Source organism: Neomonachus schauinslandi, chromosome 9 (assembly GCF_002201575.2).
Source record: "Neomonachus schauinslandi chromosome 9, ASM220157v2, whole genome shotgun sequence".
In the NCBI taxonomy this organism is placed as follows: Eukaryota; Metazoa; Chordata; class Mammalia; order Carnivora; family Phocidae; genus Neomonachus; species Neomonachus schauinslandi.
In genome coordinates, this window is record NC_058411.1 from 12,750,403 (window position 1) to 12,775,944 (window position 25,542).

Genomic DNA, 25,542 nt, shown 5'->3' on the forward strand with positions numbered 1-25,542 from the left:
TTTTTTTTTTTTTAAAGATTTTATTTATTTATTTGACAGAGAGAGACACAGCGAGAGAGGGAACACAAGCAGGGGGAGTGGGAGAGGGAGAAGCAGGCTTCCCGCTGAGCAGAGAGCCCGATGTGGGGCTTGATCCCAGGACCCTGGGATCATGACCTGAGCCGAAGGCAGACGCTTAACGACTGAGCCACCCAGGTGCCCCCCTTATGGATATTTTTGAACAGTTGCCTATGGAATGTCTGTATTCAGTTCTTCGTATTACAAACATGGTCTATAGCTCTATAAAAAAAAAACAGATTTATTGAGATATAATTCAGATGCCATAAAATACAGCCTTTTAAAGTATATAGTTCAGTGGTTTTCAGTATATTAAGAGTTGTGCAGTGATCACCACAATCAATTTTAGAATGTTTTCATCACCCCAGAAGAAACCTGTACTCATCAGTGGGCACTTCCCATTATCTAATTTACGTCAGCCCAGCCCTAGTCAACCACTGGTCTACTTTGTGTCTCTGTAGATTTGCCTATTCTAGGCATTTTATATAAACAGGATCACATAATATGTGATGTCTTGTGTCTGACTTCTTTCACTTCGTATGTTTTCAAGGTTTGTCCATGTTGTAGCATGAATGCGTGGTTCATTCCTTTTTTTGACCAGATAATATTCCCTTGTATGGATATCCCACATTTTGCACATTTTATTAATCCATATGCATCAGTTGATGGACATGGGATTGTTTCCTCATCTGGGTTGTCATCAGTAATGCTGCTGTGAACATCTGTGTATAACATTTGGGGTGCATGTATGTTTTCATTTCTCTTGGACATACACTTGGGAGTGCAATGGCTGGGTCATGTGACTACTCTATGTTTAACGTTTTAAGGAACCACAACTGTTTTCCAAAGTGGCTGCCCTGCTCTAAAGCTTCCAGTTGCTTCACAGCTTGTCAGCACTTTATTATCCGTCCTCTTGATTCTAGCCATCCTAGTGGGTGTGAAGTGGTATCTCATTGTGGGTTTGACCCTAATGACTAATGATGTTGAGCAATATTTCATTGTGGGTTTGACCCTAATGACTAATGATGTTGAGCAATATTTTATGTGCTTATGGGCCATTTGTGTATCTTCTTTGGAGAAATGGGTAGTCAGATCTTGTGCCCCGTTTTACCTTGGGTTATTTGTCTTTTTATTATTGAGTTGTAATAGTTCTTTATATATGCTAGATATGGATATAGGAGACATGGTTTATAGATATGTCATTTATGGATATTTAGTTTTAAAATATTTGCTGCCATTCTATGGGTTGTATTTTCATTCATTTCATTCTATGTGGGATATCCTTGGAAACAAAAATGTTTTAAATTTTGATTAAGTTCAGTTTTTCTTCTTCTTCTTCTTGTTCTGGTTCTTCTTGTTCTTCTTCTTTTGGTTGCTTTTGTGCTTTTGGTGTTGTAGCTAGAAACCACTGCCTAATTGAGTTCACAAAGATTTACTCCTATGTTTTCTTCTAAGAGTTTTATAGTTTTAACTCTTACATTTAGGTCTAAAATCTACTTTGAATTAATTTTTCTATATGGTATGAGGTAAGGTTCCAACTTCATTCTTTTGTATGTGAATATCCAGTGATCACAGCAGCTTTTGTTGAAAAGACTGTTTTTCCCCTCACTGAATTGTCTTGATGTCTTTGTGGAAATCAATTGAACATGAATGTAAGGGTTTATTTCTGGATTCTTAATTCTAGCCTGTTTGTCTATCTGTCTATCCTTATGTCAATAATCACACCTGTCTTTATTACTGTAGCTTTGTATTAAATTTTGAGATGGGGGAGTGTGAGTCTTCCAACTTTGTTCTGTTTCAAGATTATTTTGGCTCTTCTGGGTCCCTTACATTTCTATGTAAATTTTAGGATCAAGTGGTCAATTACTGGAAAAAAAAAAACTTACTGGGAATTTGATAAGGATTCTGTTCAATCTATAGATCATTTTGGGGGAGTATTGCCATTTTGTCAATATTAAGTCTTCCAATCCATGAACATAGAATGTCTTCTTTAATTTCTTTCAAAAATGTTTTGTAATTTTCAGTGTGCAAGTCTTGCATTCCTTTTGTTAAATTTATTCCTAAGTATTTTATTCTTTTGGTGCTATCATAAATGGAATAGTTTTCTTAATTTCATTTTCAGATTGTTCATTGCTGGTGTATAGAAAATACAAGTGATTTTTGTGTATTGATCTCTTATCCTATAACCTTGCTGAACTCACTTATTAGCTCTAATAATTTTTTTGTGTGTGGATTCCTTAGGGTTTTCTCTATACAAGATCATGTCACCTGTAAATAGGATAGTTTTACTTCTTCCTTTACAATCTGATGCCTTTTTATTGTTGTTGTTGCTGTTGCCTAGTTGCATTGGCTACAGGCTCCATTACAGTGTTTACTAGAAATGACCAGAGCAGAGATCTTCTAAGATAGGGGGAGAGCTTTCAGTCTTTGATCATTAAGTATGATGTTAGCTGTGGGTTTTTCGTAGATGCCCTTTATCAGATTGAAGAAGTTTCCCTTTATGTCTAGTTTGTTGAGTGTTTTTATCATGAAAGAATGTTAGATTTTGTCAAATGCTTTTTTCTAATGAGATAATCGTATAATTTTTGTGCCTTATCCTTCTAATATGGTGTATTACATTAATTGATTTTCGTATGTTAAATCAGCCTTGCATTCCTGGGATAAATCCCACGTGGTCATGGTATACACTCTTTTTTTAATATGTTGCTGGGTTTGGTGCACTAATATTTTGTTGAGGATTTTTACTTCCCTATCAGAATGGTTATTGGTATAGTTTTTTGGTGATGTCTTTGTCTGGTTTTAGTATCAAGGTAAGACTGCGGGGGGGGGGGTTATAGAGTAAGTTTTGAGGTGTTTCTCCTCTTTTACTCTTTGGAAGAGTTTGTGAAGCATCGTGTTAATTCTTTAAACATTTGGTAGAATTCACCAGTAAGCCCTCTGAGCCTGGGCTTTTCTTTCTAGGATGTTTTTTTTTCATTACTCAATTCAATCTCTTGTTACTCTATTGTTTTAATAGATTTTGGTAGCCTTTACTTGTTCTTCACTTTCTTCAACATGGCATCTTTTCGTTGGAGCCCTGGCAAACAGCCCTGGTGGGAAAGGAATGATGCTTATCTACTTAGTTACCGGTTTCAGAAAGGATGACTTTGAGGACTGGTCTCTGTTTTCTCGCACAGTCATACTTTGAGCAGCAGCTCATCCCATGGCCTACAGTAAACTCAGTACATGTTGCCCTCAAGGGAAGCGGCACTTCCTGTATTTGCAACTGATTGACAAAGTCAGCCCAGTGGAGGAGTCCTGGGTTTCCCTGCCAGGAAACTGCCAGCCCCGGCCAGCTTTTAAGCAGAAGTAATGACTTAAGCTTCTAAGTCAGAATGATCTTTCTGGCACAGAATGGAGAATCAGTTAGAAGGAATGAGAGATGATAGGGAAGGAGACAGGTGTCGGAGAGGTGAACTGGCTTTGGGCCCTTCCCCTCTTGTTCTGCATTCCAGGGGGCCTGACTTCTGCAAGCTGTTTCCAAGATGCCCTAGTCAGTTGGTTTCTGCCTGGATTTGGCCAACAGGAAGCATCGGCAGGAAATTGGGGAGCAAGAGGAGAGAGCAGCCAGGGTATTTCTCTTTCTCTCTCTCTCTTTCTCTATGCCTCCAGCAGCACCTCTGACAACACTTGCATCTCTTCGTTGCCCCAGCTGTGGTGGTCTGACAGACTCACCCCCGTCCCCCCCCCCCCAGAGTTTTCTGCTCCCAGGAGGGAGCTTCTGCTGGGTTCTGTCTCCCACGCACTGGCCCCAGCTTCTGGGCTCTTGTAACCCCATCTCCTCCCTCTGTCCTTTCTAGCCCTAGGAAAGTTAGTGGCCTCCTGCTGCTTCAGAATTCTGGGATGCCATACCATCCTGTTTGGTGTCTCATCGGTTTCATCCCCTTAAATCTCCTTTATTTGAAAGAACTAGAGCGATACTTTTGTCCTAGCTGGATCCTGACAGATATTGCAAAAGCCCGGTTTCCAGCAGGCCAAGGAGACAGTGTATGTGCTGGGGAGCTTCAGTGGGAGGGTGGTTGAGGGAGGAATCAAGATGACTGAGATTTTTAGCTTCACTCACTGGGCAGGGAAGGATGTTAAACCAGGTTAAGGATTATAGGAGGAGGAGCCAGCTTCCCTTGGAGGGTGGGGGAAGATACTGGGGTGGAGGGGGACGTGGTGACACCTCTGTGACCGCAAGGGGGTGCTGTGCAGGGAATCACTCTAATTCTAGGGCCTTTGCTCAGCACACCGGTCGCCAGGCGATGGGTTTGTTGGTCAGGATTTAGGAATTGGTTGTGTATAGATTTGGTCACAACCCAGCAGTGGCTGAAGCTCACTCAGAGGAACACAGAGACTGAGGAAGGCAAGAAGTGAACCCCGAGCCCTGGAGGCCCCAGGATGTACCAGGGGGGCTCTCCTATCGGCAGAGCACCCAGCAGGGCTCGGGGATACTGAACAGGCAGGGGACAGACGCAGATGACACAGAGCTTTTCCCTGGGCTTTACAGGGCCTAAAACACAGGAGCATTTGTACCCTTGTGGCAGATTTATATTCTTAAGTAGGTTGAGTGAAAATGTGGTGAAAGCAGTAAGTAGACAGTGGCCTGAGTATCAGGACAAGTTTTAATGTTCCGTGGAAAATTCCATGCTCAGGTAATCAAGAGTGCAGCCCTCTGCCTCCCCCCAAAGCCATCTTTTCCCTTATCCCTGAAGCTCAGGTTCTTGATGAGTGCTCCTGCTGATCAAAGCAGGTCTAGGCATGGCCGAGCATTTTTTCAGACTCTGGAGGCTATGCCCTGGTCTTGCCAGGGCGACCCCATGGCCTGCTCTGTCCCACCCGTGCTCTGCTCCAGGTTGCTTGCCGGTGCCCACCTACCGGCCCTCACGTCTCCCAGGCCCCCTCCCCACCTCTGCTTGTCTTCTCCCTCCAACCAGGATCTCCTCCTCCTCCCTGTGAGGAGTCCACCCTCGGTGACGTGTCAGTGACAGCCTCTCCAGTTCTCTTGTCCACTTCAGTCTCTCCTTCCTCTTCCGCTCTATTTATAGTTAGTACCATGCAATTTGGCATTCGGTTTTTGTTTAATTATTTCAAATCTGTCACTTGCCTCTCTCAAACTAGATTGTATGTTTAATTAATTCATTAAACTGGCAGATATGTGGGTGCCTACTCCGGGCTGGACTCTGAGGCTGTTCATGTCTAAATTTTCTGTTTGGTGGCTCCATATTTGCACCAGGGACAATGCTTGCCACACAGGGCTACTTGGGATGGCATGGGTCTTTAAACATTTTTCGCTGGCAACCTCCGGGGTACGTTGTTGAAGATAAACTCTACCCAAGTAACACACTGCTTGCTTAAGCAAAAGTGCAGTGTTTTCAGTGTATTCTGAAATCCTTTCCATTTTAGATAAAAATAGATTTTGATTTGGGCCTGATATGAAACAAAATAATCTTGTCTCTCACTCCTACCACATTCAGCTTCAGGTTAGATCATCCCAGTCTGTGGACTATCTTTCAGATTGTGGGGCTCTAGAGAGCCCGTCTCCCGTGGCACCTTTTCTTTGAAAGCCAGTGACTCTTTGGGTATCCTTGATGCCGTTTTTCTCCCCTGCATTGTGGGCTAGCTGCTGTATTTTTCACTCTTAAGATCTGGGTCCTTACTACTAGGATCTCCTTGGGGCCTAGACTCATACAAAGCTGGCCAGGTTTTTAAAAGATCATTTAATTCATACTCCTGTTTAATATTTTAAAAACCAGGACTCCTGACTCCTCAGACAGTGCTCCCTCCACCAACACCCATCACTTGGCTTCCATCATTTCCAAACCATGTCTGGTGTTCATTTTCTTCCCCCAAATGTTCCTGATGCTTCGGGAAAGAAAAAAGCATCCATATTTGGAAAGCTCAGAGCTTTCTGGGGGCGGGAGCAGAGCACAGACTGTTTTGTGGAGAAGGAGGGTGTCAGAGCTGGCTCTTGTTCTCTCCCTCACGCTGGGACTGGTGCAGAAGAGCGGGAAGCTATGGGGGGGCCCGGGCTGGGCCTCCCCGGGCTGGGCCTCCTCCGGCAGGGCCTTGACGCAGCAACCAGGCAGAGGTCTGCAGCTGCCCCGCAGGGTACACTGCAGCCTCACAAGACAGGGAGGGGGCCTCGGCTTTGGTGAGCCCCTACTGTGGGCCTAGCGCCCTTAATCCTCACAACAACCCTGTTAGACAGAAGCGGGTAGGGTCCCCATTTACGAGGCGTGAGGGCTGGGTCCCCTGTGCCAGCCCCTGGCCCTTTTTCCTCCTTTGCTGTCAAGGGCTTGCTTCCTAGACTGCGGCTGGCGTATCGTGTGGGTAGGAACCCCTAGGTGACCTCCAGAGACCGCCCGAGCCGGACTCAGAGGCCGTGTCGTCCCCGTGCCTTGGGTTGCCCCGAGCGGCTCCCAGGACCTCTTGGAGAACTTCCATCTCCCTGAGCAGCACAGACAGCACTCGGGGTTCCTATTTAAGCAGTAGAGTTCTTTGGCACTGTGGGCACGTTCCAGAACCGGAATTCCACAGAAGGCCTCGAGCGAGGCCATCTGCTCAAGGCTCCGTCGCGGGCCACACCAACGTGGACCGCGGCCAGCAGCCGCTCCAGGGCGTCCAAGGCCGAGCCGGCCGCCGCCGCCAGGGGGCGCGGGAACCGCGTCCTCGCCGGGCGCCCGGGGCCGCGCATGCGCCGAGCCCGCCCCGGAGCCCCAGCGCCCCAGCTCCCCGCGGGTGTCGCCCGCCGCCGCCCGCCTCGGGCAGCCTCCTCCCCTCCCCTCGCCGGCCCGTGCAGACCCCGCGGAGCCTCTGCTGCTCTCCCGCAGGCGTCCGCGGCGCTCAGTACCTGAAACATTCCGTGCAGGCATCCCCCGGAAGGGGAAAGCAGTGCCAGTCTGTGGGCTGCTCCTGAGGTTTCGCAGGAGTTGACACGGCTCCCTTTGATCACGCACCGAAAAACCCCCGGTAGTGAGGACTGTAGAAGCCCAAGGAAGATTTCCCTGGAGTATTACTTGGTAGATTAATGCACCAAGCTTGAAGTGAGTGTCTAGGCCTGACCTTTACGACTGGATATTTGCTAGTGAGCCTGTGGGTATCCCGGAGGCACAGCACCGACGAGTAGCCACCAACAGTGCCGTTTCCCTGGCGGAGGAAGTCCCCCGTCCGCTGGGGGCCGTGCTCCAACTACTGTTCACCTGCTCTGGTAGTTAGCTCGTGGGATCAGGGCTCAGCGCTGACTCTGCCGGGACCAGTACCCTCTGTGTGACCTTGGGCAGGTCAGAAACCCTCTCTGAGCTTGGATTTCTTCATCTGCAGAGTGAGCAGAGAAGATAGGGGATCCAGTTTTTTTCCTGGAGAAGTTCCTTTCCTTTCCTCTTTCCTTTCCTCTTTCCTTTCTCCTTTCCTTTCCTTTCCTCTTTCCTTTCTCCTTTCCTTTCCTCTTTCCTTTCTCCTTTCCTTTCCTCTTTGCTTTCTCCTTTCCTTTCCTCTTTCCTTTCTTCTTTCCTTTCCTTTCCTTTCCTCTTTCCTTTCTCCTTTCCTTTCCTTTCCTTTCCTTCTTGCCTTTAGATCCCTTTGGGTACCGTGAAAAAAGCAGTTGCATAGAAAAGTGGAAGGGTGGAGGGAATAAGGTGATAGAGGGGGGGGCCGGGGGAGTCCTTGCTGAGTGCCTGCTTTTGCTAGTGTGCCAAACACAGAAAAAGTGGCTGTGGGGGTGCAAGAGTGGGAGGAGCTTTGAGGCCAGGGCATGGTGGCGGCGGGGGGGAGGGGGGGGCGTTGTGCAACATAAGCCTTTCCACTGGTGATCTCAGGCCTCCTCCCAGCTAGATGGAACCAGGCTGCCACTGGTGGGAGGCCACATGCTGTGCAGCCACTCATCTCAGGTTGCTAGTCAAAGCTTCCTGTTTATATTTAGATGGTGTAAGAAGAGTAAGAGCCCTTTTATTGCCACTGACCCATATTCATACTTAATGTTGGTTGTGTTAATAGGCTCCTCATTGGTTCTCCTTTTGGAAGCAAGCAGAGACTCAGAGAGACCAAAGAAAGTTTGGTGGCTGGAGTCCTAGGCCAAGGTCCACTGAGGTGCTTGTTCTTAGTTCTTCTGTGATACCTGATTTGTCTGAGTCTCTGCACTTCTTACATTGTTTTGAAAATGTCTTTCTCCTCCATTGCACTAGAGGTGAGCTTCTCCAGGGAGAAGACCGGGGTCTGTTCTGTAAAGGCCAGCCTTCACCAGAGCACTGCACACAGGGGGTGCTCGGTGAGAATTTTGGAAATGAAGAAAGGACAGGCACATCTGTTCACTGGCAGCCGTCATTCCTTGCTGTAGTTGGGGCACCCAGGGCCTACACTTTGCACTATAGGGATCTCCTAGGACTATGAGTCAGTCTGCTTTTCTTAGGAAAGAAACTAGAGCTGAGACCAGAGTTTACATGGCATCATGAATGGTTAAGGTTGAGGGTGTGTGCTAAAATGTTAACTGTGTTTAATTCCGAATGGTGGGAATATGGATGATTGTTATTTTCTTTTCAGTACTTTTCTTTTTCGGACACCTCTCAAAAAAGATGGTTTGTCATTGCCCCCGGGAAGGGTGCTTGTTGGTAGTAGTAGTTAGCATTTATTAAGTACTTACTTCACTGTGTGCCAGGCACTGGGCTAAGCCTCATAGTAATTGGAGCAAGTGCTATTATTCCCATTTACTTGACGAGGAAACAGAGAGGCTCCAAAACACTGAACAGCTTTCTCAAAGCCACTGAGCTAATCAATGGAAAAGCAAGGATTTTTGAGTCCAGGTCTGTCTACTCAGAAGCCCTTGTATTTTCATTTCTTAATATTTTACCCAGCAGTGTGGCAGTTAGATAGTAATGTGATTTTTTTAGAACAAAGATTGAAAGTAATATAATACTTTAATATTATATAATTATAATAATTATGTAATTATAATAATACCCCATGTTCTCTATCAGTTTTGTTCTAGGTATATATTCAAGAGAATTAAAAACATATGTCCACACTTACGATGAGCATTGAGTAATGTAAGGAATTGTTGAATCACTGCGTTGTACACCTGAAACTAATATTACACTATGTTAATTACACTGGAATTAAAATAAAAAACTTAATTAAAAAAAGCAAAAAGAAAACAAAACAAAAGAACAACAACAAGAACACATATGTCTACACAAAAACCAGTACATGAATATTAATGGCACTGGTTTTCATAATTTCTGGAAAGTTTGAACAACCCAAATGGCCATCAGTTGATGAATGGATGAATAAATGTGTGATACCCGTACTGTGAAATATTATTCAGCAATAAAAAGAATAGAGTTTTTGGAACTAGATAGAGATTACACAATATTGTGACTGTAATAAATGCCATTAAATATTTAAAAATGGCTAGTTTTATGTTGTGTGAATTTCCCCTCAATTAAAAAAAAGGAATGAAGTTCTGTACTTGGTATAAGAGGTACGAACCTTAAAAACACTCTGAGTGAAAGAAGCAGAGACAAAAGGTCTCATACGGTAGGATTCCATTGACATGAAATATTCAGAACAGGCCAATCCATAGAGACAGAAAGTGGATTAGTGGCTGCCAGGGTCTGGGAGGAGGGTGGAATGGGGAGTAACTGCTCATGGGTATGGGATTTCTCTTTGGGGTGATGAGAATGTTCTTGAATTAGCTAATGGGGCTAGTTCCACAGCTATGCAAATATGCTAATACCACTGACTTGTGATTTTTTAAACAGGTGAATTTTGTGGTATTTAGGTAATATCTCAATAAAGCTGTTATTAAAATATGTATAAAAATACAGAAAAGTAATAAAATGCTCCCACTTGGAGACTTTCCAGCCTGCTGTTACCTAAAGATAATAGTGGTCTTGAGGGTGTGTCCTAAAATGTTAACTGCGTTTAATTCTGAATTTAATTTTTCAGGGGCTTACTATATGTTGGGTACTGTTCCAAGCACATAACATTTTACGTACAAAGTCAGCTATGGGTTGGAGACCAGGGAGTCTGGCTCCAGAGCCCAAGTTCTTAGCCTCTACATAGTATTGCTTTACCTATAGAGACGGGTAAATCAGAGACATGAGAGAATGTAATGAAAAAGCTAAGAGCAAAAACTCAAGTAAGAGTATCTGGTTGGAATCCTAGCTCTGACACTTACCAGTTGCATAATCTTGGCTGCGTTACAATGGTGCTGAGACCAGTCTCCTCATCTCTAAAATGGGATGATGGTGAATCCTCTCTCAGAGCATTCTTGTGAAGGTCAGGTCAGTTATGCCAAACTCTCAGAAGTGTCTGGTGTGTAGTATTCACTATGTGTTGTTATTACTATTATGTTGTTACTAAGTAGTGACTTAGTGAGCATAAGTTCAAATTGCAAACTCCGTGAACATTTTAGGTTGAATTAACATCTCATTTGCTCACAGAATTATGGAAGGGGCTTTGAAATGTCATCTGCTCTAGCAGGTGAATGTCTGATTCAGGGTCTGGCATCTTCTTTTATGAGTGGCATGTGCGTGCGTGCGTGCGTGTGTGTGTATCTGTGTGTGTCCATGCACATCTTCTAAGAAGAAGATGCTGACTCTGGAAAAGAAGACAGCAATTTCCAAAAGCACCTAGAAGGGGCCAACTGAGTCTCCCAGGCCAGAGACCGCTAAAAATCAGAGAGGCACTGGATTGACAGGGACTCCATAGGAAGTCTGGGCCAGCCACCCCCACGCCCACGCCCACCCCCACCAGCATGTGGTGGTTTCCATTGGTTTCTCCTCTCTATACCCTGTTCTTCCTCTGAGTTGAGTACGTGTGACACCTGTGGGAACCTGGCCATTCTAGAGGTGAGAGCACAGGACCAGCAATCTGGGGCTGCCTTTGCCAGGACTTTGCTTTGAAGATCTTGACTCTCTTTTCCTGAGTTTCTTTTCAGCCTTGGAAATTGAGATCCCTGGAAATTGTCTTACTGTCTTTGAAGTCTATACCGCAAGGCTGGGTGATCAGAGACAGGGTATTATGAATGACATTTTTCTAGTACTTCCAGTTATAAACTCCCTTATGGGTCATGTTACAGCAAAGCATCAGAGTAGAGTGTACCTGTCCTGGGTCTGGCTGCCAGAGATGCGGTTAAGATAAACGAGGAAACAATGCCTAATGTTGTAGTACATAGTTCATGTAATTATATTTTATGGACTTCTATCACACTGCATAACTTTATAAGAAATTAATTCCTTGTTCATTTTAATGCGATTTAAAAAGTCAAAATATTTGTTTTGGCTGGTAGTGGTACAAAGTTGTACAGCTCAAGCTGGTCTCCCAGTAGTTGAGCCCTTCCTGATGCAGACAAGGAGCGGAAGGGCCAGTGACCCTCAGACCTGCGAGGGTGGTGCAGTGCTGGGTGGGAGAGATCCCTGCCTCTGGGCCCCGGACCTTCACTTCTGTGCCTTTACAATTTGAAACTCATTTTTATTGTCCTTGCTCTTATCAGACACTGAACATGCTGTCAGCAGTTCAGTGAGACTGGATATTGTGAGTAGGGTTCTGTGGTCAGATAGCCCAGGGGTCGAAACATGGCTCTATCATTTACTAGCTCTGGAGCCCAAAGTTCAGTCTTATCTGTAAGGCGCTGTTAACACCTTCCTGGCAGGGTGGCGGTGGGGATTATAAATGGAGCTTGTCAAACCCAGGCAGAGCGCTGGGTGCAGAGGAGGCCTTGATTCATGAACCTTTATCATTGTCGAAACTCTTCAGTCTTAACATACCCAGATCAGGCTTCTCGCTGAGGCTTCTCAAATTTGAACAGTCCTGAAAGAATTGGAGGGTGATTACCCTTCCGGGGTTTTTGGCGGTGAGATGTACAGCTTTCCACTTCCTCAGCCAGACCTCCAGCCATGTCGAGCCCTCGGTGTTTGTTTCTTCCCTGAGGATACTGCCTGGGGCAGGATACATGCCCCCACTCCTGGGCCCTCTTACCACATCCTTCTGGCCCCTGCACACACCTTCGGCCTGTCACTTCACTTTTTGGAGACATTCTTTTTCCACAAGATTGGAAGGAGGATGGTGCCTATTAAACAGAACCAAATAGGCCAGTGTCCACGGAAGAGCTTCGAAAGCAGTCAAGTGTGATGTACATGCTTTTCTTATCCTGAATTTATTTAAATGTGTTAAACCCTTCCTAGGCAGGACCTTTCAGAAGTGAGTCTACCTGTGGGAATTTCCTCCTGGGGCAGGGAGATAGGGTTTGTGTCCAGTGGCTGCCCAGCATTCTGTCAGTCAGAGCACATGGTCCGCCACGGTTTGCATCCCTGCTTTGAAGTTGGCCGCGATGATCTGGCAGCGAGCGCTTGATTTCCACTCTTTGCAGGCACCTTTGATTTTGGAGGTTCCGAGCTTATCAAGATGTGCGTTAGGCATTGCTGTCAGACCAGCTATTTGTCAAGTCTGTTTTTCACTTTCTTGGTCATGCATTTCTCTGGAAAAAAGAAAGTAACTCAAAACATTACTGATGACTGCTTTCCAAACTGACAAGGTGTCATCTGACATTTTAAGGGGGGCCAGTTTGGGCCATGACCTCAGGACTCGCTTCTCAGACAGTGTTGATCTGATCCCAGACGCTGGAAAATTTATAGTCTAGTCGAGAGGTCCTGTAAGTAGCTTCTGACAGAGAACTGATTATTCTGGAACTGAGCTGCCTAGCCACGAATTCACTGTGGTAAGTCAAGACTCTACTACTGCTCTGGGATGTGCCTGGTGACAGATGGAGAGAATGTCATAGCATTTGGGAGAAGGAAAGGAATAATGTTCGCCATAAAGGGCCCCCTACCTAAGTATGGACTCCTTGCCAGGGACCCATTTGTCCTTGGTGTCCACATATCTCCCTAATTAGAACACAGGCCCAGAGAGAACACCAGTCTCTCCTCACAGCAGAGGATTAAGTTGTATAACTAGTTTGAGTGTTCTTACCAACTATTCATGTGATGGATTGCAGCCCTAGGTCAAATATTTCAGACCTCCAAATACAGATGGTAGACAAACTGTGTTGAACTAGATTTGGCTTTTCTTTGATTTAGTGGGCCTGGCGGGTCCCTGTGGGCCTTGGTCATCTTCAGGAGCGTTAGCAGTCAGGGGCCAGACTGCAGTGTTACCCAGTGCCAAAGAAGAGACCCATTTTATTTTCCTGACCCTTTGACACACTCTGGAGAATTCTTTTTTCTCTATATTAAATTCCTGATAAACCTGCACATTATTTGGTTATTTCTCATGCAAGCAGAGGGCAGATTATGAAATAACTTATCTCTTTTTGTTGTTTTCTGGTGGTTTAAATTTTCACAAGTGAACACTTAAAGCACATTTAGGAAGCTCCAGTCAAGTGCATGCTTCTGAGTAGTTTTAGAGCTGGTCTGCCAAGTGGTGAATTTGTTCAGTTTTGTTTTGTTTTGTTTGTTTTTGAATATAAGACAATTTGTTGTGATAGTAATAATAACAATAATAATAGCAAACTCTTGTTGAGTGCTTTATATAAATAAACTCAACTAATACTCCCATTGAACTCGTTCAGTATATCTTGTATTCGCCTCCAAAGAAAATTTCAAGAGGTTGTAACAGAGTTCACACTGGAGAGAGGCTGCTTAGTGATTTTTTTGCAACTGCATAAACAGAATTAGCTCTAAATGGGAAGGGATTGAATACTGAGCATCTAGGACTGGAGGGGCATTAAAACAGGTATTAGAACTGTATTCCTTCCATTTAAAAATTGAGTAGAGACTTGCAAGATAAAAATAGACATAAGTCAAGTTTCTAGAATTGAAAACTTCAGTGTTTGAGATACAGAAATACACTGGCTGTGGTTAATGGCAGATTAGACATTGGAGAAATTGGTGAACTTGAAGGCATAGTAATAGAAACCATCCATAATGAAACAGAGAGAAAAATATTCTTTTTAAAAAGTGGAGAGAGCAAGGCGCCTGGGTGGCTCAGTCATTAAGCGTCTGCCTTCGGCTCAGGTCACGATCCCAGGGTCCTGGGATCGAGCCCCGCATCGGGCTCCCTGCTCCGCGGGGAGCCTGCTTCTCCCTCTCCCACTCCCCCCTGCTTGTGTTGCCGCTCTCGCTGTGTCTCTCTCTGTCAAGTAAATAAATTTTTTTAAAAATCTTAAAAAAAAAAAAAAGTGGAGAGAGCATAAGTGAGCTGTGGGGTAACTTTAAATGGCCTAATATGCATGTAATTGGGGCCCCCTAATGAGGGGGGTAGATAAAAAATTTTTGAAGAAATAATGGCTGAACATTTTTCAAATTTTATGAAAACTATAAATCCTCAGATCCAGAAAGCTCAATGAAGCCCAAGCACAAGAAACATGAAGAAAACTGAACCAAAACACTTCATAAGCCAAACTGCTCACAACCAGTGATAAAGAGAAAATCTAAACAGCAGCCAGAAAGAAAGACACATTACATGCCGAGGGACAAACATAATGGTCGTAGATTTATTGTCAGAAACTGTGCAAGTAATGACATATCAGATAAAGGGCTAGTGTCCAAAATCTATAAAGAACTTATCAAACTCAACACCCAAAGAACAACTAATCCAATCAAGAAATGGGCAGAAGACATCCAAATGGCCAACAGACACATGAAAAAGTGCTCAACATCACTCGGCATCAGGGAAATCCAAATCAAAACCTCAATGAGATACCACCTCACACCAGTCAGAATGGCCAAAATTAACAAGTCAGGAAACAACAGATGTTGGCGAAGATGCGGAGAAAGGGGAACCCTCCTACACTGTTGGTGGGAATGCAAGCTGGTGCAGCCACTCTGGGAAACAGTATGAAAGTTCCTCAAAAAGTTGAAAATAGAGCTACCCTACGACCCAGCAATTACATTACTGGGTATTTACCCCAAAGATACAAAGGTAGGGATCCGAAGAGGCACCTGCACCCCAATGTTTATAGCAGCAATGCCCACAATAGCCAAACTATGGAAAGAGCCTAGATGTCCATCAACAGATGAATGGATAAAGAAGATGTGGTGTGTGTGTATATATATATAGTGGAATATTATGCAGCCATCAAAAAAGGAGAAATCTGCCATTTGCAATGATGTGGCTGGAACTAGAGGGTATTATGCTAAGCTAAATAAGTCAATCAGAGAAAGACAAGTATCATATGATCTCACCGATATGAGGAATTTGAGAAACAAGACAGAGGATCATAGGGGAAGGGAGGGAAATATGAAACAAGATGAGACCGGAGAGGGAGACAAACCATAAGAGACTCTTAATCTCAGGAAACAAACTGAGGGTTGCTGGAGTAGAGGGGGGTGGGAGGGATGGGGTGGCTGGGTGATGGACATTGGGGAGGGTATGTGCTGTGGTGAGCGCTGTGAATTGTGTAAGACTGATGAATCACAGACCTGTACCCCTGAAACAAATAATACATTATATGTTAATAAAAAAAAAAAAAAAGAAACCATGCAAGTGAGAATATAGGGGGGCAACACCTTTAGAATACCGGGTGGTTGGGGAGTGAACCATCAGCTTTGAATTCCATACCTAGTGAAAATGTCTCTCAAAAATGAGGGCCAAGAAGAGCCTTTTTCAGACATACAGCAACTGAAAGAAACCATCATTAGCTGGACTGCAACCATGAGAAATGTTAAAGGAGTCCCTTTACATAGAAGGAAAATGATACTGGAAGGAAATATGAATCCACACAAAGGAAGGAAGGGTGCTGGAAGTCACAGCTATGTTGATGGCTGTATGCGTTCTTCCTTATTATTTAGATGTCTTTAAAAGATCATTGATCGTTTCAATGAAAATGGTAACTCTGTAGGGTGGGACTTACAACCTGTGTGAAAGTAAAATGTATATAATGAGAGGATAAAGACTGGAAAGAGAGGAACAGAAGTATGCAGTTGTAAAGGTGTTGGACTGTATGTATGTGATGTGACTTCTGGACCGTGATGAGTTAGGCCCTAAAGCAACCACTGACAGTTCTGCTCGGAGATGTCAGTACCCGTTTCCATACGTAATAGAGCAAGTACAAGATCCTGGAACAAAACGGTCTACCAGTTTGACCTAATTGACATTTATATGACACTCCACCCAACAGAATACACATTCTTTTCGAGTGTAATGGAACATTACCAAGATTGACCATATTCTGGGCCAGAAACAAGTTTTATAAATTGGAAGGGTTCGAGTATGTTCCCTGACCTGTGTCAACCCTCAGGTCAGTGATTCACTAGAAAGCTCAGAATTCAGAAAAGCTGTTCTACTCAGTTTCCGTTGATTACAACAAAAGGCTACAGATTACAATGTGTAAAGGGAAAAGGTGCTTAGGGTGGAGTCCAGGAGAGATCAGGCTCAAGCTATCAGTGGTCTTCCCTGAGTCGGCTCATGTGGACAGCACTTAATTCTCCCCCGAATGTTGTGGGACAACACGTACAGAGTATTGCCAGTCAGGGAAGCTTACTCCAACCTTGGTGTTATGAGTTTTTATTGGGAATTCTGTCATGTAGAAATGGAGCACCCATGGAACCTAATTATTCAGTGTTTAGTACCTCCAGAGGTCAGACTGATACAGTGTGGCCCACAGCCTTCACCATAAATCACATTGTAAGTATAACCATCTGGTATGGCCTGAGGCCTCAGGTATACAAAGACACTTTTATGAGGTGTGATATTCCAGGGGCTTAGAGGGTATTCCCCAAGAGCTGCACAAGGGCCAGTCCTTAACTTTGGAATGTGCAGAGTTTGAACATCCCAAGCCTGCTTAGCCTTTATCTGCACAGACCATAATGGAATTAATTTAGGAATCAATGATAGAAAGATCTTGGGAAAATCCCCAAGTATTTGACAACTAAATAATACATTTTTTTTTTTAGTTTTTTAATTTCAGTTCAATTTAATTAACATATATTGTATTATGAGTTTCAGAGGTAGAATTCAGTGATCATCAGTTGCATACAATACCCAGTGCTCATTACATCAGGTGCCCTCCTTAATGCTCATCACCCAATTACCCCATCCCCCTACCCACCTCCCCTCCAGCAACCCTCGGTTTGTTCCCTATAGTTAAGAGTCTCTTATGGTTTGCCTCCCTCTCTCTTTTTTGTCTTATTTTATTTCTCCTTCCCTTCCCTATGTTCATCTGTTTTGTTTCTTAAATTCCACGCATGAGTGAGGTCAAATGATAATTGTCTTTCCTTGACTGACTTATTTCGCTTAGCATAATACTGTCTAGCTCCATCCACATCATTGCAAATACCAAAATTTCATTCTTTTTGATGGCTGAGTAATATTCCTGTGTGTGTGTGTGTGTGTGTGTGTGTGTGTGTGTGTGTGTGTGAATAAAGAAGATGTGGTGTGCATACATACATATTTATCCATACCTCTGTTGATGGACATCTGTGCTCTTTCCGTATTTTGGCTATTGTGGACATTGCTGCCATGTGCCCCTTCTTTTCACTACATCTGTATCTTTGGGGTAAATACCCAGTAGTCCAGTTTCTGAGTCGTAGGGTAGCTCTATGTTTAACTTTTTGAGGAACCTCCATACTGTTTTCCAGAGTGGGTTTACCAGCTTGCATTCCCACCTATGGTATAGGAGGGTTCCCCTTTCTCCCCATCCTCACCAACATCTTTTGTTTCCTGACTTGTTAATTTTAGCCATTTTGACTAGTGTGAAGTGGTATCTCATTGTGGTTTTGATTTGTATTTCCCTGATGCCGAATGATGTTGAGCATTTTTTTACGTGGGGTCTATTGGCCATTTGTGTCTTCTTTGGAGCAATGTCTGTTCATGTCTTCTGCCCATTTCTTGACTGGATTTTTTTAAAAAGATTTTATTTATTTGAGAGAGAGGGAGCACAAGTGGGAGAAGGAGAAGCAGACTCCCCACTTAGCAGGGAGCCTGACATGGGGCTCGATCCCAGGACCCTGAGATCATGATCTGATCTGAAGGCAGTCGCTTAACTGACTGAGCCAACCAGGTGCCCCTTGATTTTTTTGTTTTTTTTGGTGTTGAGTTTGATGAGTTCTTTATAGATCTTGGATACTAGCCCTTTATCTGATAAGACATTTGCAAATATCTTCTCCCATTCCATAGGTTGCCTTTTAGTTTTGTTGACTGTTTCCTTTGCTGTGCAAAAGCTTTTTATCTTGATGAAGTCCCAATAGTTCATTTTTGCTTTTGTTTCTTTTGCCTTTGGAGACGTGTCTAGCAAGAAGTTGCTGTGGCTGAGGTCAAAGAGATTGCTGCCTGTGTTCTCTTCTAGGATTTTGATGGATTCCTGTTTTAGGTCTTTCATCCTGGATTTACATTTAGGTCTTTCATCCACTTTGAGTTTATTTTTGTGTGTGGTATAAGAAAGTGGTCTAGTTTCATTCTTCTGCATGTGGCTGTCCAGTTTTCCCAACACCATTTGTTGAAGAGACTGTCTTTTTTCCATTGGATATTCTTTTCCTGCTTTGTTGAAGCTTAGTTGACCATCGAGTTGAGAGTCCATTTCTGGGTTCCGTGTTCTGTTCCATTGATCTGTGTGTCTGTTTTTGTGCCAGGACCATACTGTCTTGATAATGACAGCTTTGTAATAGAGCGTGAAGTCTGGAATTGTGATGCCTCCAGCTTTGGTTTTCTTTTTCAAAATTCCTTTGGCTATTTGGGGTCATGAATGAAAGAAGAGAAATAAAATCATAAGTAATAATACATTTCTAGAGAAGAAATCAAAAGTTAAATTAATATTGTGAACTGAATGAAAATAAAAACGACAATCAATCAATATTTGTAGGATATTGCTAAAGCAGTACTTAGGGAGGAATTTTTGACTAAATGCCTATATTAGGAAAGAAAAAAGGTCTTAGATTTATACTTTAACATCCACCTTAAGAAATTAGAAAAAGGGGGCGCCTGGGTGGCTCAGTCGTTAAGCATCTGCCTTCGGCTCAGGTCATGATCCCGGGGTCCTGGGATCGAGCCCCGCATCGGGCTCCCTGCTCCGCGGGAAGCCTGCTTCTCCCTTTCCCACTCCCCCTACTTGTGTTCCCTCTCTCGCTGTATCTCTCTCTGTCAAATAAATAAATAAAATCTTTAAAAAAAAAAAAAAGAAATTAGAAAAGGAAGAGTAAATCAAATCCAGTGTATGCAGAAGAAGGGAAATAATGCAAATTAGAGCAGAAATAAATGAAATAGAAAACAGGAAACCAATAGAGAAAAATTGGTAAAACCAAAATCAATGAAATAAAAACATCTCTATTGAGAGTTTCAATAAAACTGATAAACCATTAGCCGGACTGTTCAGGATAAAAAGAGAGAACACAAGTCGCCTAAATCAGGATGAGACAGGGGCCATCCTTAGAGATTCTATAGATATTAAAGGGATCAGGGAATATTATAAAAAGCACTATGTCAGTAAATTTGACAACTCAGAAGAAATGGATAAAATACTTGAAAGATATAAACTATCAAAGCTCAGTTAAGAAGAAAGAGATAATCTGAACAACCCTATATCAAAGACATTGAATTTATAGTTAAAGAGCTTCCCACAAAGAAAACTCTAGGTCCAGATGGCTTTTCTGGTAAATTCTACCAAAAATGTAAGAACAAAATAACAATTCCCCACCAACTCCTCCTGAAAATTGAAGAGGAGGGAATATTTCTCAAGTCATTTTATGAAGTTAGCATTTACACAAATACCAAAACTGTTACAGGAAAACTACGGACAAATAGTTGATGAACTATTTGTTCATCACATAGATGAAAAACATTTTAAGCAAAAATTTAACAAATCAAATCTGACAATATAAAAAAGAATAACACATCATGGTCAGTGGGGTTTATCTCAGGAAAGGAAGTTTGTTTTACTATTTGAAAATCAGTCAATGTAATTCACCAGGTTAAAAAACTAAAAGAGAAAAAGCTATACAATTATCTCAGTGAACAAAGAAAAAGGATTTGAGAAAATCCAGCATCCATTCTTGATATAAACTCATAGCCAAATTGGTGTAGAAGAGCTTTTCCTTGACCTGATAAAGGGCATCTGTGAAACACTCATAGTTAACATCAAACCTAATGGTGAAAGACTGAGTGCTTTCTCCTAAACAGGAATGAGATAAGGATGTCTGCCCTCACCACTACATTCAACAGTGTGCTGGAGGTTCTTGTATAATAAGGCATAAGGCAATACATAGAAATAAAAGGCATCCGGATTAGAAAGGATGAAGCAAAACTGCCTGTATTTGCAAACAGCATGATTGTCTGTGTAGAAATTCTGAGGGAACCCACAAAAACGGTGGTAGAACTAATAGGTAAATTCAGCAAGGTTACAGAATTCAAGATCGGTCAGTATTCAGTAATCTATTGTATTTTTTTAAGGATTTTTTATTTATTTTGGGGGGGGAGGGGCAAAAGGAGAGGGAGAGAGAAGCTCCAGCAGACTCCCCGCTGAGCGAGGAGCCCAGCATGGGGCTCGATCCCATGGCCCCAAAATCATGAGCTGAGCTGAAATCAAGAGTCGGACACTTAACCTACTGAGCCACGCAGGCGCCCCCAAAATCTATAGCAATGAACAAAAGGAAATTGAAATTAGAACAATACCATTTACAACACAGTAAATATGAAATACTTAAGGGTAAATCTGAGAAAAGGTTTGCAAGGCATGTACACTGAAAACTACAAATCATTGTCAAGAGATGTTAAAGACCTACATAAATGAAGAGACATGTTGTGATCATGGGTCAGAAAACTCATATGGTTAAGATGCCAGTTCTCCCCAAATTGATCTATAAATTCAACATAATCTCAGTCAAAATCCCAGCCAACTTAAAAATATATATATTGACAAGCAGATTTTATATGGAAATGAAAAAGACTAAGATTAACCAAGAAAACTGATAAAAGAGAACACAATTGGAACACTAACACTACTTTCAAGATTTATAAAGGTATGGGAGTCAAGACAGGGTGATACTGGCGTAAATATAGACAAATGGCTCATTGGCACAGCACAGAGAGTCCAGGAAAGATTGTGCCCATCTGATTTTTCAAAAAGTGCAAAGGCAAATCTTTGATAAGTGGTACCAGCATACTTGGCTCTCTATCTGTACAGAAGTAAATGTCAATCTCTACCTTGCAACATGTACAAAGATGATTTTCAAATGGATCATAGACCTAGATGTAAAACCTAACCCTATGAAAGTTTTACAAGAACATATAAGGAAAAAAAAACCTTTGTAGCCTCAGGCTGGGCAAAGATTTCTTAGATATGAAGCCCAAAGCACAATTTAGAGGAGAAAATATTGATAAATTTGATTTCATCAAAATTCAAGATTTCTAATCTTCAAAAGACCTGTTAAGAGAATGACAAAACTTAATAGCTGAAAGAAAATATTAGCAAATCACATATCTGATAGAAAACTTGTATTCACAATACATAAAGAACTCTCAAAACTCAGTAATAAGAAAACAAGCAACCCAATAAAAATGGATAAAAGATTTTAATAGACATTTCACCAAAAAAGATACATGGATAACAATAAGCACATGAAAGGATGGTCAGTATCATTAGTCATTATGGAAACGCCCATCAAAATCACGAGATAAGCACTTCACACCCATTAGGATGGCTGTGATAAAACAGACAGCAATGAGTGTTGGGCAGCATGTGGAGAAACGGAACCCCCCCCCCCCCGCCCCCCGCCCCGGCACTGTAATTTGTTGATGGGAATGGTAAGATGGTATTGCCATTTTGGAAAACAGCTTGGTATTTCTTAAATAGTTAAAAATAAATGTATTATCTAACCCAGTAATTCCACTTCTAAGTATATACCCATTAAAAGAGAATTAAAAACATATATCCACACAAAAAAACTATGAATGAATGTTCATGGCAGCATTATTCATAGTAGCCAAAAAGTGGCAACAATCCAAACGTCCATTAGTGGCAAATGGGGAGATAAAATGCAGTCTATCCATACAGGAATACAAAGAAATGGAGTACTGCTACAATTTGGATGCACATTGAAAACATTGTGCTAAGTGAAAGAAGCTAGACACAAAAGGCCACGTATTCTATGATTCTGTGTTTATGAAATGTCCAGAGAAGGTAAATCTATGGAAATAGAAAGCAAATTAGTGGTTGCCTGAGCAGGGGGTGGGAATAGGGATTGACTTCTTTGGGGCAGAAAGGGTCATTTGGGGATGATGGGAATGTTCTCCAAGTGCACTGTGTTGATGGTTACACAGCTCTGGGTTTATTAAAAGTTGTGAGGGGTGTGCTCAGAGCAGGGGGCCTGAAGAAATGGCCCCTCTGTTTACAACACACCCAAAAGGAATCTGGGTTCATTGTGACAAGGGGCACAAAACTTGTGACCTTCCTATGTACAAATACCCTACATGTTTCACAAAATAAAAAAAAAAATGGAGGTTGTTGAATTATACTTAAACTAGTGAATTGTATGGCATATAAATTATCCCTCAATAGAGCTATTTAAAATAAAATGGTGGGAAAAAAAAAAAAAAAATAAAAAAAATAAAAAAAAATAAAATAAAATGGTGGGGGCGCCTGGATGGCTCAGTCGTTAAACGTCTGCCTTCCGCTCAGGTCATGATCCCAGGATCCTGGGATCGAGCCCCGCATCGGACTCCCTGCTCCGCGGGAAGCCTGCTTCTCCTTCTCCCACTCCCCCTGCTTGTGTTCCCTCTCTCGCTGTCTCTCTCTCTGTCAAATAAATAAATAAAATCTTTAAAAATAAATAAATAAATAAATAAGTGTACAGTAATCAGGACAGCATAATATTGGGGAAAGAATAGACAAAGAAATGAATGGAACAGAACAGAGAGGCCAGGAATATACCCATTCAACTATAGTCAACTGATTTTTGACAAAGGTGCAAAGGCAATTCAAAAGATAGTTTCTCCAACAAATCATGCTGGGCACAACTGGACATCTACATCCAAAAGACAAAAATCTAGACACAAACCTTAGACCTTTCACAAATGTTAACTCAGAATGGATTGTAGCCTTAAGTGTAAAATGCAAAATAGTAAAACTTCTAGAAGATAACACAGAAGAAAATCTAGGTGACCTTGGGTTTGGCGGTGGGGTTTTATATACCACACCAAGATCATTGTCCATGAAAGAAAAAATTGATAGTGTAGACTGTATTAAAACCAAAAACTCTCATTCTGTGAAAGACACTGTTCAGAGAATGAAAAGGCAAGTCATAGGCTGGAAGGAAATATTTGCAGATATTTGCAAATATCTGATAAATGACTTGTATCCAAAATATACAAAGAACTCTTAAAACTCAGCAGTAAGAAAACAAACAACCCAATTGAAAGAAGGGCCAAAGATCTGACCAGACGCTTCACCAAAGAAAATATACTAATGGAAAATAAGCACCAGAAAAGATGCTCAGTATCATATGTCTTTAGAGAACTACAAATTAGAACAACAAGGAGACACTACTATACACCTATTAGAATGACTAAAATTGGGGCACCTGGGTGGCTCAGCTTTTTGAGCATCTGCCTTCGGCTCAGGTCATGTTCTCGGGGTCTCCTGGGATCAAGCCCCACGTCGGGCTTCCTGCTTAGCAGGGAGTCTGCTTCTCCCTCTTCCTCTGCCCCTCTTCCTCTCCACCCCCCCCCATGCTCTCTCTCTCACTCATGCTGTATCTCAAATAAATAAATAAAATCTTAAAAAAAAAGAATGACTAAAATCCAAAAAACTGGTAACACCAAATGCTGACAAGGATGCTGAGCAACAGTAAGTCTCATTCATTGCTGGTGAGAATGCAAAATGGTGCAGCCACTCTGGAAGACAGTTTGGCAGTTTCTTACAAAGCTAAATAGAATTATTATTTCAAAGCATTTGTAAATAAAGTATATTTATTTAGCTGTTTCTTACAGAATCTCACTCCTAGTATTTACCCATTTGAGTTGAAGACTATGCTCACACAGTAACCTGCACGTGAATGTTTATAGCAGCTTTCTTCATAATTGCCACAACTTGGAATCAACCAAGTTGCCTTTCAGTGGATTAATGAATAAAGGGAATATTATGCAGGGACGAAAAGAAGTGATCAGGCCACGAAGAGACGTGGAGAGACCTTAAATGCTAAGTGAAAGGAGTGAAAGAAGCCAGTCTAAAAAGGCTGCATACTGCATGATTGCAATTGTGTGGCATTCTGGACAAGGCAAGACCATAAAGACAGTGAAGAGATGAGTAGTGGCCAGGGGTGCAGGAGGAGGGGGGTAGGGATGAATAGGTGGGGCATGGGACATTTTTAGGGCAGTGAATTTATCTGTCTGGTGCGGTAATGGTGGACGCATGACATTATGAATTTGTTAAAACTCATGAACTACAGAACACCATGAACCCTAATGTGGTTTAACTATGGACTGTAGTTAATAAAGAATAAGATTAAATAAATACAAACAAAAAAATCATCACGATGTAACACCGAAAAAATGTTTTGCTTGTTATATGCCAATTTTACCTCCATAACAGCTGTTAAAAAAATAACAAAATCTTTGAGCCGTACCTTCTGTGACAGACCGGTAACCTCTGAGCTCCCAGGCACGCGGTCTGCAATTGTTGGCTCCTTGTGAATAGAAGTGGTTTCTCTTCCTTCCTGTTCCGTAGAACCATTTCTCATGGCTTTTTACAGCCCGGAGGGACAATCACTGTTTGATGAGAGCAGCTTGGAAGAGGCCATTCTGGAAATGATGACGCATCAAACTCTGGGTCATTTGCTGATGCTTAGTGTGTCTGGGGCCCTGTCTGGAGTGGCGTTTGCTCTGAAAGTCAGCAACTAAGTGGATGGGTGTTTGGCAGGCCGGAGACCTGAGTTCTGAGTCCTGTTGTGTTGTTACCTGCCTACTAGGTTTGGGGCAGATCACTTACTTTACCGAGGCCCATCTCAGCTTCTTTGTACAATGAGTGGGTTTTCTGGGGGAATTTCTCTGGCTTCTTCCAGTTCCAGACCCCATTTCTGTCAATATCAAACCTTCTCCCACACTTTTGCCTGGAGTGGAATGTGTGTCTTGTGTGTATACGTGTGTCCCAGGGCACTTGGCGCAGCAGAAGCCCTCTCGTGTGGGGGCACCAGACGCCATCCCCGCAGTGTGCCCCCTCTCCGCCCCAGGTTGTGGGTGGAGACCCAGGGCCCGGCTTGCTCCAGGCTGGTGGCCCAGGGCAGGCCCAGAGGTTGGTGGCAGCCAGGCACTAGCCGTTCCTCCCAGCGCTGTTGTTCTTTCAGCCCTTTGTGCTTTCATACATCCCAGCCCTGAACTCTCTCTTGGCAAAGAGGATCTCCTCCATCTCCAAAGCAATGCCCACAAAGCAGTTCTGGTATTTTCTTAGCCCACTACTGAGCTGTGGTCTGTAATGCTATTGTGATTCCAAAACTCTAAGGCTCCAAGTTAGAAGATTTTCCTAGTAACTGAGACCCCGAGAGCATT

The 25,542-nt window shown here is 42.8% G+C and overlaps 1 protein-coding gene and 1 non-coding gene across 2 annotated transcripts in view; both read left to right on the forward strand.

Annotated features, from left to right (window-relative positions):
- The window catches only part of TTC7B (tetratricopeptide repeat domain 7B), a 222,981-nt gene that overhangs the window by 16,574 nt on the left and 180,865 nt on the right, over positions 1–25,542 (forward strand). The window lies entirely within an intron of this gene.
- Positions 22,345–22,474, forward strand: LOC123325949. Its single transcript, XR_006540782.1, has one exon. It is a non-coding gene; the product is annotated as a small nucleolar RNA SNORA11 (small nucleolar RNA).